Source organism: Marmota flaviventris, chromosome 2 (genome assembly GCF_047511675.1).
Source record: "Marmota flaviventris isolate mMarFla1 chromosome 2, mMarFla1.hap1, whole genome shotgun sequence".
NCBI lineage: Eukaryota > Metazoa > Chordata > Mammalia > Rodentia > Sciuridae > Marmota > Marmota flaviventris.
In genome coordinates this window covers 32,351,615-32,363,387 of record NC_092499.1, presented here as the reverse complement: position 1 = coordinate 32,363,387, position 11,773 = coordinate 32,351,615, and positions in this window count along the sequence as shown.

The following is an 11,773-nucleotide window of genomic DNA, read 5'->3' as shown; positions in this document are numbered from 1 at the left end:
TGGGCAAAGTCCCTAATAGAACTACCTCAAAACAAAAACAAAAAACAAAAGCAACATCATCAACAACAACAACAACAACAAAAACAATTTAGGAGAGCTCATGAGAGCAATGTGGAAGAAAACAAACAAACAAAAAACCCTAAAAGATCTAAAATGAGCCATAGAATGATAGGGTTCGAGCCTTAAAAACATTTTAATATTGTTTTCAATTATGTAGATAATTTATTCAATACATGTTTTTTTGGCTTTAGTCTTGTCCTTTTGCCTAATTCAAGTCATGTAATTCAAGCAGAAAAATGAACCTAGTCTCAATTATATGTAATTAAGGCATGCATGTTTTTCAGTCCCAATCTTACCTTTTTTACCCTCCTCAAGTAAACGTCCTCAAGGCCTTCCTTCCACAGAGTGCCTCAGAGGGAAAATGAGCCAGGTCAGCAAAGCCACACACACCAACAGTTTGATTCAGGGATCAGGTGTTTGAATCTTCTAATCTTCAGAAAAGTGGGATTTAAAAATTTTTTTCCCTGCCTTACATGGATGAGAAAGATTTCCTTGAGCTCAGTTCTGCCTTAAATCTCATCTGAAACATTTATTCATTTTGTATATTCAGAGTATAGAGGACACATCAGGCCTTAATGTTTACCTGGGGGTATTAATTATGTTTCAGAGATGTCAAGGTCTCAGCCTTAGCTCAAGAGGAAAAAAATACCAGTGAGCTCAACTGGTTTTAATTATACCAAGTGTTGAGCAGGGGCTCTGGCCCCGGAAAGAGATTTAGGGTTTGGCAGGTGGAAGAAAATGCAAGCCATGGAAGGAATATGTGTCATCCTTTATTTAGAGGCAGCCATAGCTATTAACCAGGCTCAGCTTCATCTTCATTTTAGTCCCTCTTCATACTCACTTCCATAGGCCCTTTTTATAGCAGGCCAAATAAAGAAGGCATGCTACTAACAGGTTACATAAGGAGCGGGGGCAGTGTGCATGCTCACAAGTTCATATTTTATGACCTTGAGTGTATATGCTGAATCACAGTGTTTCTGGCCTTGACTAACCATAACATAGTCAGTTTCCAGCCCTGGATACATAACATAGCCCACCAGAAGTCTCATCAAGGCAGCCTAACTACAGCCACTTTTGGCCTTCCCCAACAATCCACCCCTTTAGGATTCCTCATTGTACAATCTACACAACTGAAGTCTTCTGCAATGATCCCTTAGCGAGGAGAGCAGAGCCCTGTATCTATAACAATATAAGGTACAATAACATACGATCAAATGTGTTTTTTCCATATCACAACTTCATTGCATTTAAGGATGTGATTCTCTCTCTCTCTCTCTCTCTCTCTCTCTCTCTCTCTCTCTCTCTCTCTCTCTCTCTGCCTAAGAAATGGAAAAAATACTGGGAGAAAGTTGTATCCTTTGATTTGGTCCTACACCCGCCCGCCATCCCAGGTTACCAAGTAATAAGATCCTGATAAGTCTCTCTTAATCCTTGGAGACGCATGTTATTGCTGTCTAGAATAGGCAGGGATTGTTTTTTTTTTTTTCTTTTAATAAAAATTTATCTGATCCTAGTTAACAGAATAAGGAAGACTTTATTGAGGACTATTGTGATAGGTCAATGTGTTAAGACTATTGCAGTATGGAAGGTTTTTGTTTTGGATTTTGTCATTGAGTACAAGTATAGCCAAGGAGCAGGTTGATGGTATTGGTGGATGGAATATTACTACAGCACATCAAGGGTAGGGGGGGATTCTTACTAGAATTACTAAGTAGGATTCTTGTTGAAAGCAGGCCAGGGTGATGGGACATCAAGGGTGAGGAGTGTGAAGAATTTGGTTAAATATTGAGAGTGATGAAAAAGCAAGGGTAGGGAGATTCTGTCTAAACTAGGGTATGGAAATTGAGGCTTAGTTGAGAAAAGTGTTCAGAGGGACATGATTAAAGTTGATCAAGAAGAGCTTTTGTTAAATTCAGATGTATAGATAGCACTGAAAACAGACTTCTTTTGAAATGAAGAGCAATGTTCTGATAATTGATTTCTGCATCCCCAACTTCTTCACCATCAGAGTGCAAACTGAAAAACTACCCCATGGCCAAGCTGGCACCAAGGAAGTTGAAAGTGACACATTCTTTGGCTACATAGCCAAGCTAAATCTGTACGTGTGTGTCTCCTGTCTTTTGTTTCTATAAATTGTGACCAGTTTCCTTAGGGCCTAGAGAGAAACAATCTAGCTGCTTCTCCCCAGTTTGGTCAAAACAGGCATAAAATTCCTATTTCCTTGCTTCCTTATTTCTTATACATTGGGGCAGCTGATTCTGGCCAGTAGGGTTGCTGGCCAGGCAGTTTCCCTGGCTGACTTCTAGTAACAGCATCAACACCTAAAGTTAAAGCAGAATCTGGCTGGGCCCTGTTATCTATAATCCTAGTTACTCTGGAGGCTGAGACAGTAAGATCAGGAACTTTAAGGCCATCCTGGGCAACCTGGCAAAACCCTGGCTTAGTGAGACCCTGTTTCAAATTTACAAAAAGGGCTGGGGATATATCTCAGTGGCAAAGCATCCCAGGGTTCAATCCCCAGCACAAAAAATAAATAAGAAAAAATGGGCTGGGTAGGTGTAGCTCAGAGATAGAGCATTTGCCTAGCATGCACAAGGCCTAGGTGGGATCCCAGTACCGCCCCCCACACACACACACCAAAAAACAAAACAAAAACCAAACCCCCGAATCTAGCTCACTTAGGGCATCAGTTTGAATTAAATTCTTGCCTGTCTTGGAGAAGGGAAGGCAAAACCCAAAATTTGGATGTGCAACATGCAAAAAACTTCCTTTCCCAAAGGTTTTCATCTGGTATGCCCTCAGCCACCCCCACCCTCTGGTGGAACTCAGGGCATCACCTATGCCAGGCAAGCACTCTATCACTGAGTTAGACCCCCAGCCCTAGTTTTCACTTGTTTATTATCAGGGGTCTCCTGAATTGTCCTTGAATCTTAGGGTCTCAGCAGACCCTCTACATTATTAAACCCCTTGTTGAGTCTCCTGTTGTTCTGCCACCATTAAGAAGCACCAGGCCCCACTTCATAATCTGCCACACCCATTTATCCTCTTGACCTTTAGGCCTGTTAACATGTAAAATTCTCTCCTAATCGTCTCAAATTCTTACTTAATAGGCTTGAGATTTTCCCTCTGAGTACAGGGATTTCTGAAGACAGTGTAGGCAACTCTGAGAGACGAATAAGCAAGAAACTAATCAAAACTCTAACCAAGGAAACCCTGGGAAGGAAGTTTCCAGAGCTATTTCTGCCTCTACCCTGCTGGCTTTGGCATCTCTGACTGTGCTGTTTCTCTCCCTGCCCCCCAAAAAGTGGGTTTATATTCTCCAAAGAAGTAGCCTAAGAGATGAGATGGCTGTGGATTACTAAGCATCTTTTCTACCTGGTTTTGGGATACCTTGAATGTACTGCCTTCCTCTTCCCCAACACTCAAGCAGCTTGAGTAAGGGTGGGCAGGAATGTTAAGAAATCTCTGAGGTTTTGCACTTCCTGAGAGCTTTGAGCTCATGATTTGTAGACTTGGTTAGCTGAGCTCTTCCGGACCTCCTGGAGGAGACCTTAATGTAATGATTTCTTCAGGAGGTTTTAACTTTAACAAAAGAAAAAGTAACTCCTTTTGGAGCTGCTATAATAACCAACTCATCTGGGGGAGTGGTAGATGTAAGGAAAGGTGGAAAAGCTCCGTAAACTCAACAAGCCTAAACAACCGTTTACCTATCCGAGATTTTATTAGCAGGACCATAGCAGCCAGTTGGGGAAGAGAAGGGGGGGAGAGAGAGAGAGAGAGAGAGAGAGAGAGAGAGAGAGAGAGAGAGAGAGAGAGAGAGAGAAAAGAGAGGGAGAGAGAGGAAGAGAGGGGGAGAGTACAAGAGGTAAAGTAAGAGAGAGAGGGAGAGTAAGAGAGTAAGAGAGCGAGCACAAACAGGGTGTTGAAATATTTATGGGCTTAACACAGGATGAGGAGGAGCAAGGCGAGTGGGATGTTACTTCTTCATTGGCTGAGAGTTCGCGCCACTTCAGGGATTGGAAGTGCACCATTCAAAGTTTGTGCCATTCACAGGGATTGTGCACCATTCAGTGCATCATGGACCTGAGCTTCCGGAAGAGAAGCACTCCAGGCACCATCTTTACCAACATTCCTCCCTTTTTTGTTTTGGTTTGGGGACATCGTACTTGATCTGGCTACTTCTTGCTGAGTAGGGGCATCGTTTAGAGGGAGGGAGGGAGGTCAGTTGGTTGGAGAAGAAGGGCCAGGAGGCTCCATATCCATGCACTGAAGGCATGGATTTCCTCTGGGGAGAAGTCCATGAATGTACCCTGCAACTATAAAAAGAAACAGCATTAATTTCTGGCATGTTGTCCAGTCTGTAGGGCTGGTAGAAAAAGCCTATGCCCAGGAGAAGGCAGATTAGAACATATAAAGCTGAAAACCAAGGGCTTGTTTTTTTTGGCATGGTGGGGTAGAGATGGCCCTTCAGTGGAGTTGTCATTCGGTATCTTCATCTTTCAGCACTTGGTGGAGGTTTCTTGGGATGACTGGATGTGCATGTCATCTGACTCATTGGCAAGTAGCTGGTAATCCCTGAGGAAGAACTGATTGAAAGTTTGGTTAGAGATTTTGTTAATTTGTCCTTAAAGGAATTTTAAAATGCAAGGAAGGAAGGCACAGAATAAAAAGACCCCAACTAGAGGTCCCAGTATCGGGAGAATCCAGCGGCTGACGGGGTTTGTGAAGAGGTCCCAATAGGATTGTTGTGCCAATTGCTGCTTTCTTTTTTCTAGTTGTTCCTGTAGCTGTTTAATCTTATCTTTCACTATCCCTGACTGATTAACATAAAAACAACATTCTTCCTGTAAGAACAGGCAGAGGCCTCCTTTCTCCGCTGTGAGTATATCTAAGCCTTGGCAGTTTTGTAGGACTACTGCCGCTAGGCAATCTAATTTATTTTGGAGGGTAAGTATGGACTCAGTCATCTGTTGGAGGTCATCTATGAACAATTTGGATAATTGATCATAGTATGTGAAGGAGGTAGCCAAACCCACTGTACCCATCGCCAAACCTGCTGTAATTCCTAAAGTAGCAAGGAGAGGTATGAATTGGATTGCCCGTTTGGGTCTTATGTGTGTCATGAGGGAGATTGGTATTTCTGTATCTCCTGGAACTATGTCTACATAGGGAAACAATAGAACAAGAGTACATGTGCCTGCCTAGTCAGGGGGCATACAGTGGTATATAAAAATCCTACATAAGAGTGATGCTTCGGAGACTGGTGGGCAGTGGGCCTTACTACCTTTTGGTAGAGTTTTTTTGTTGACATTGCTTCTCAGATAAGTCTCCTACTGACTGGTATGTTTCCTGGTGACTGAAAACATAATGGAGCAGCCTGGTAGAGAGGGACACCTGAGAGTTTGACTGTGGTGTCTTGGGCTGAAGAGGCCTCCTTGAGCGCAGCCTGAGAACTATTTATCGGGTATGCTATTAGTTTTGGGGATTCAGTTGTAGCCTACAAACACAGCCAACATCCCTGTACACAATTTGTATTATGGTAGCCTTTAACAGATTGAGAGAGATATTGACAAGTTTAAGAGAGAGAAGAGGTTCTTTGACTGTTTTTGCCTTAACCAAATCAGGCAGCCAATTAGGTATATCAATCGTCCTCTTCTAGCAATTCTTCCTATTGAATGTCCAGCCACTTGGGCATGGTGTGGGAGGAGCCAGGCCTGGGTTTTTCCCAATGGCCACCCAGTATCTATTGTTATTGTGTTCACAGGCCTGGGGATCACCGTGGTAACAGTCTTTTGGAGAGGTTTCGTTGAAGAATTTAAGACTCTTCCTAGGAGGAGTTTGGCTACAGTTTGTGGGACAGGATGGTACAGGGTTTAACCTTCCCTGCACTACACTTTGAAAGAGAGTTAGCAGGTATAAGGCCAGTAGACATAAGTCTAAAAAGGGTGTGGGTGTACTGTGTTGCCATGTGTTCCTAGATCCCATTGGGAGGCCCATTCTTATGAATGTTCTTCTCCGGAATGGGATGAAGGGTGGTGCGTGACTGTGAAAAACGGAGCTTGAGTGGGTTATCTGGGGATATCTCACAGGTAAATCTGGGCGATTGTGGGAGTCCTGCAAGGTTGGAAGCTGTGGTGGGATTGTCTTCTGGAGGGCTTGCCACTGATTTTAACCTAGAAATATGAATCCAGGGGGTTAGTTTCTTTCCTTCCTGTTGGAGTTTTGCAGCATTGGGTTACACAGGACTACCTGTAATGGCCCTCCGCATTTTGGGGTTAGGGGGGATCTTTCCCCTGGGAAAGAAAAGTAGACTCATTCTCCTGGTTTGAGTGGAAAGGAGGCAGCTGAGTTCTCTGGTTCCGGAAGCAACAAATCTTGTTGCTTCCATAGCTCAGAGCGTATAAGGAAGAGGAGGGGAAGACATATTGGTCGGGGAGGGGCCAAGGCTCTGGTGAGATTCCTGGGGGGAGAAGGGGACAACCATACATTATCTCAAAGGGGAAGGCAAGGGATGGCTTTTTTGGTAAAGCCCTCAGTCGTAGTAGGGCAAGAGGGAGGAGTTTAACCCAATCTAAATGAGTCTCTAAAGATAGTTTTGTTATGATGTCTTTCATTGTGCGGTTGGCTCGCTCAACCTTACCTGAGGCTTGGGGGCGATAGGGACAATGAAAGTGCCATGGGGTGGACAATGTCTTTGCCACATTCTGGGTTACTTGGCAGACAAACTCAGGCCTGTTGTCAGATTGGATTGAAGCAGGCATCCCAAACCGAGGGATTACTTCAGTTAGGAGGATGTTAGCAACTGTGGTAGCCCACTTATTTGAGGTGGGGAAGGCCTCTACCCAACCTGAGAATGTGTCTATTAAAACTAGTATGTATTTGAAGTTTTTTACTCTGGGTATGTTGCTAAAGTCGATTTGCCAATCTGCTCTGGGAATATGGCCCCTAGCCTGATGAGAAGGGAAGGTTCCGGGTTTTAAAGATATATTGGAATTCACTCTTTTGCATATCTGGCATGAGGCTGTGATTTGCTGTATCACTTCTTTATCCTGGGGAGTCAGAGTAAAGAAAGAGTGGAGAAAGGCTTTGAGAGTCTGCGGACTGGTGTGGAAAATGGAGTGGAGGTAAGTAAAGAGGGCATGTTTAGGTGGGTCTCCATTATTGGGTAATGATGGAGAGCACGTGGCAATGAGAGATCCGGTGGGGTCTGAAAGGGCAGCTGACCTGGCTGCCTGATCTGCCTTTGAATTCCCTTGTGTGACGGGGGAGGAGTCATTTTGGTGTGATCTGCAATGGACCACTCCAAGTTTTTTAGGAAGCTGGGAGGCTTGTAGTAGCTGGGTGATGTATGTGGGGTTGGTTATAGAGGTGCCCTTTGAGTTCAGGAGACCTCTCTCCTTCCAAATTGCTGCATGAGATAAAAGAATGTGGAAAACATATTTGGAATCAGTATAAAGCATAAGATTTTTTCCCCCGCTGCCAATTCGCAGGCTCAAGTTGCAGCTACCAGCTCAGCCTGTTGGTTGGTGGTATTTGCAGGCAGGGAATTGGCTTCTATTACTTGTGAGAGGGACACTATGGCATATCCAGCTTTTCTGATCCCCTCATGCATAAAGGAGCTGCCATCAGTGATCCAGGTGTAATCAGGTTGGTCTAGAGGTCCCTCAGTGATATTAGTTGGGCATGGGAGGAAAATTCTAGAATTTCCCTGTATTTATGTATTGAGGACTGTGTTTGACCTTGAGCCTGAATGGGTAACAGAGTTGCCAGGTTGAGAGGGATGCAGGTTTGGAAGGACACGGAGGAGTCGTAGAGGAAAGAGACCAAGAGAGAGAATTCGACAGGGAAGGAGGGTTTGTAGTCCTTTATATGTTAGCAAGTCCTTGAGGTGATGAGGAGAGGTGACAGTGATTTGGGCTCCAAAGGTAAGCTTTTGCGATTCCTTTAATAAAACATAGGAGGCTGCTAGGGCACGGAGACAAGGAGCCCATTCCCAGACAGTTGGATCTAACTGTTTTGAGAGGTATGCTACCGGAGTGAAGGTGGGCCCATATATTTGTCCCAGCACCCCCAAGCCTTGCCCTTTGTTTTCATGAACATAGAGAGTAAAAGGCCTATTAACATCTGGCAGGTGTAGAGCCAGTGCTTGTACCTTCTTTCTGGAGGGTTCTGAAATGTGGTGCAGCTGAAAGTAACAAGGGCTCGTGCTTATTCCCCTTTGCTAGATCATATAATGGTTTGGCAAGTAATGAGTAATTTGGTACCCATGCCCTAAAATAGCCTGCCAGACCCAGGAACGAGAGAATCTCCTCTTTAGTTTTTGGTACTGGAAGGCTTTCAAAAAGGCCTTTTCTATTGGTTGTGATAGCTTTCTTCCCTGGGGAAATGTGGAACCCTAAGTAAACAACCAGAGAGAGAGAGAGAGAGAGAGAGAGAGAGAGAGAGAGAGATGCACCTTTTGCGGAGAAACCCTATATCCTCGGTGAGCAAGAAAATTCAGGAGGGTGGCTGTGTCAGACTTTGAGTTTTCTAATGAGGGACTACAGAGGAGGAGGTCATCAACATATTGTAGGAGGGTTAAGTGGGGGCATAGAGGGAAAAAATCCTCAAGATCTTCAGTGAGGACTTGTCCAAAAATGGAATGTCTTGAAACCCCTGGGGCAGGACAGTCCAGGTTAACTGTCGGGAATGTCTAGTTTCTGGATCAATCCAGGTGAAGGCAAATATGTCTTGGGAAGAGAAAGATAGTGGAATGGAGGAAAGGATAGTATAAAAATTTGGAACCAGGGGATGTATGGGCCTGGTTGAAGAATTTATTAACTTTAAGTCCTGCACCAAACGGTGTGTTCCATTAGGCTTTTTTATGGCTAAAATTGGGGTATTGAATGGAGAGTGTGTGGGACAGAGGAACCCCCCCTTTTTTTAAAGAGAGAGGGGCAGAGAGAGAGAGAGAGAGAGAGAGAGAGTTTAATATTTATTTTTAGGTGGACACAACATTTTTATTTGTATGTGGTGCTGAGGATCTAACCCAGCGCTGTGCGCATGCCAGGCGAAAGCGCTACTGTTTGAGCCACAACCCCAGCCCCAGAGGAACCCCTTTCTTAGTAAGCTCTGAATGATTGGCTTTAGGCCCTTAAGACTGGCAGTTGGCAGTGGGTATTGGGCCTGGTTTGGGAAGTAGTCAGGGTCTTTAAGATGCACTTCCACAGGAGAGCAATTTGCAGAGGACGGGGTTTCAGTGTCTCATACAATTGGTTTTACTATTTTACAGGGGAGGGGGAAATGTGTGTTCTGGTGGTCGTTGGGGTCTCCACACCAGACACAAAGGGGTAAAGTTTCTTCTTCGTCAGGAAGTAAAGCCATGATGAAGATATAAGTAGGGGAGGACAATAAGGGTAAGGTTATGGAGGCCTTTGAGATGGATAATATATCCCTTCCCAGCAAGGGGACCAGACACTGAGGCATAACCAAAAAATGGTGTGAAAAGGAGAACTCAGATAAGGAGCAAGTGAGGGGAGGAGTTCTGCATGGGATGATGGTTTGACCTCCTACCCTGACAATAGGAGATTTGGAGTGATAGGTAGTTCCCCAAAACTCTCTCAGAACTGAGAATGTGGCCCCGGTGTCTACCAAAAAGTTTATGGGACGCCCATCCACTCGGATAACCACCCTGGGTTCCTGCTTGGTGATTGAATAGGTTAGGATAGAAGACCCAGGGCCCCGTCAATCCTCGGCTGCTAGGCCCAGCAAGTCACTGGCGGGGGGACTGACCTCAGCTCCCCTCTGGGAATTGGGGCAGTCTGATCCTCAGTGGCCAGGACGTCGGCATCTGGGGCATGGTCTGGGTGGTTCCCTGGGGTTAGGGCAAGCCCTAGCCCAATGTCCTTCATCGCCACACTTAAAGCAGGGCCCAGGGGGTCCTCGTTATGGGGGTTGTTGTCTCCCCCTTTCCATAGGTTGGAAGCAGGGCTCAGGGGGTCCTCATTTTGGGGGTTATTGTCTCCCCCTTTCCATAGGTTGGAAGGAGCCCTGTAACACCTGGGCCAACATCTGACATTTTTGGCATTTTGCTCTTTCATCTCTGTTGTGGTAGACCTTGAAAGCCATGGCCAACACCTCGGTCTGAGGAGTCAAGGGTCCCTTCTCTAATTTTTTTAGCTTTGCCCGGATGTCGGGGTAGCTTTGTGAGAAAAAACAGTTCATAAGAAGTTGCCTCCCATCCAGGGATTCAGGGTCCAAATTAGTGTACTGAAGGAGAGCCTTTGTTAGTCGGTCTAGGAAGGCTGATGGGTTTTCATTCTTCTCCTGGATGACTTCCTGGAGTTTATAGCCTTTTTTTTTTTGAGAGAGAGAGAGCAAATTTTTAAATATTTATTATTATTATTATTATTTTTAGTTTTCAGCGGATAGAACCCGGGCCGCACCCATGCCAGATGAGCGCACTACCGCTTGAGCCACATCCCCAGCCCAAGTTAATAGCCTTTTGTGCTGCCGCCTTTAGGTCAGCTATCAGACAGGCAATAAGGTGGTCCCTACGTCCCAGATCTTGGGGGTTATTATAATCCCAATGGGGGTCTTGGTCTGGAACCCCCTAGGCCCCTATGTGATGGTGGGCATTAGTTTGATGAACCTGGTCTGCATAGGCCCTAGCCTGGTCCCAGACCGTTCTCCTTTCCTCAGGGAAGACAGTATTAGACAGAATCATATAGAGATCATGAAAGGTGAGGCTATAGGCTTGAGTTAAGTATTGAAATTCTTTAATATAAGAGACAGAGTTAGCAGTGTAAGATCCCATTTTTTTTCTACTTGAGAAAGATCAAGTATAGAAAAAAGGAACATAAACCCTTAAAATCCCATCCGACCCGGCAACCTCTCGAAGGGGGGCCACAACATGTGAAGTTTGAGTCAGGTGATGAGATGTAGTGACTTGTGGGTTAGGTGCTGCATTAGTGCATGAACGGGTGGCTGAACGGGTGGCAGGTGGACTAAACTGAGGTGGAGGGACTGGGCAGAAGGAACAGAAGTGGAGGAGTTTGTGCGGAAGTATTGGGAGGAAGAGGAGGAGGAGTGTCCACAGAAGAAGCTACAGATATACAGGATGGGGAAGTGGGAGGTGGGGAAAGTGGGGAAAGTGAGGCTGAGGGTGGGGGAGAGCGGTATGGAGGCGGTTCATCAGCCGGGTTGAAGGTGGAGGCGGAGAGCAGAGAAGAGGAAGAAGGGAGAGAAGGTGTGGAGCAGAGGGTGGAGAACAAGAGGAGGAAGGAGGCTTGAGAGCGAGGAGTAACTGTTGAGGCTTGCATTGGATGCAGAGATTTGGATGAGATCGAAGCAAGGAAAAAGCCTCCACATAGGGAATGTAGTTCCACTTCTTTGATTGCTCACAGTAATTAAAAGATCCTGGAGTAAATTGGGATCCAGAGACCCACTCGTGGGCCAAACGTTTTGGTTGTTTAAGGGGTACGTAGGCCAGTCCTGGGTACAGAATTTTATGAGCCTTTTCGGTTTAATATCAAGGGCCAGGCTTAGGGTTTTCAAATTATCTAAGAGGCACCACAAGGGAGAATCGGCTGGGAGGGACAAGGAATTTCCCATGCTGGAAGGGCAAGATGGGAGTCAGAGAAAGAGTAAGAGAGAGGGAGAGAGAAAAACCCGGGCCGGAAAGAGCTTCCTGGAAGCTCCGGAGTGAACAGAGGATCAAGTGGGCGTCCCCCAA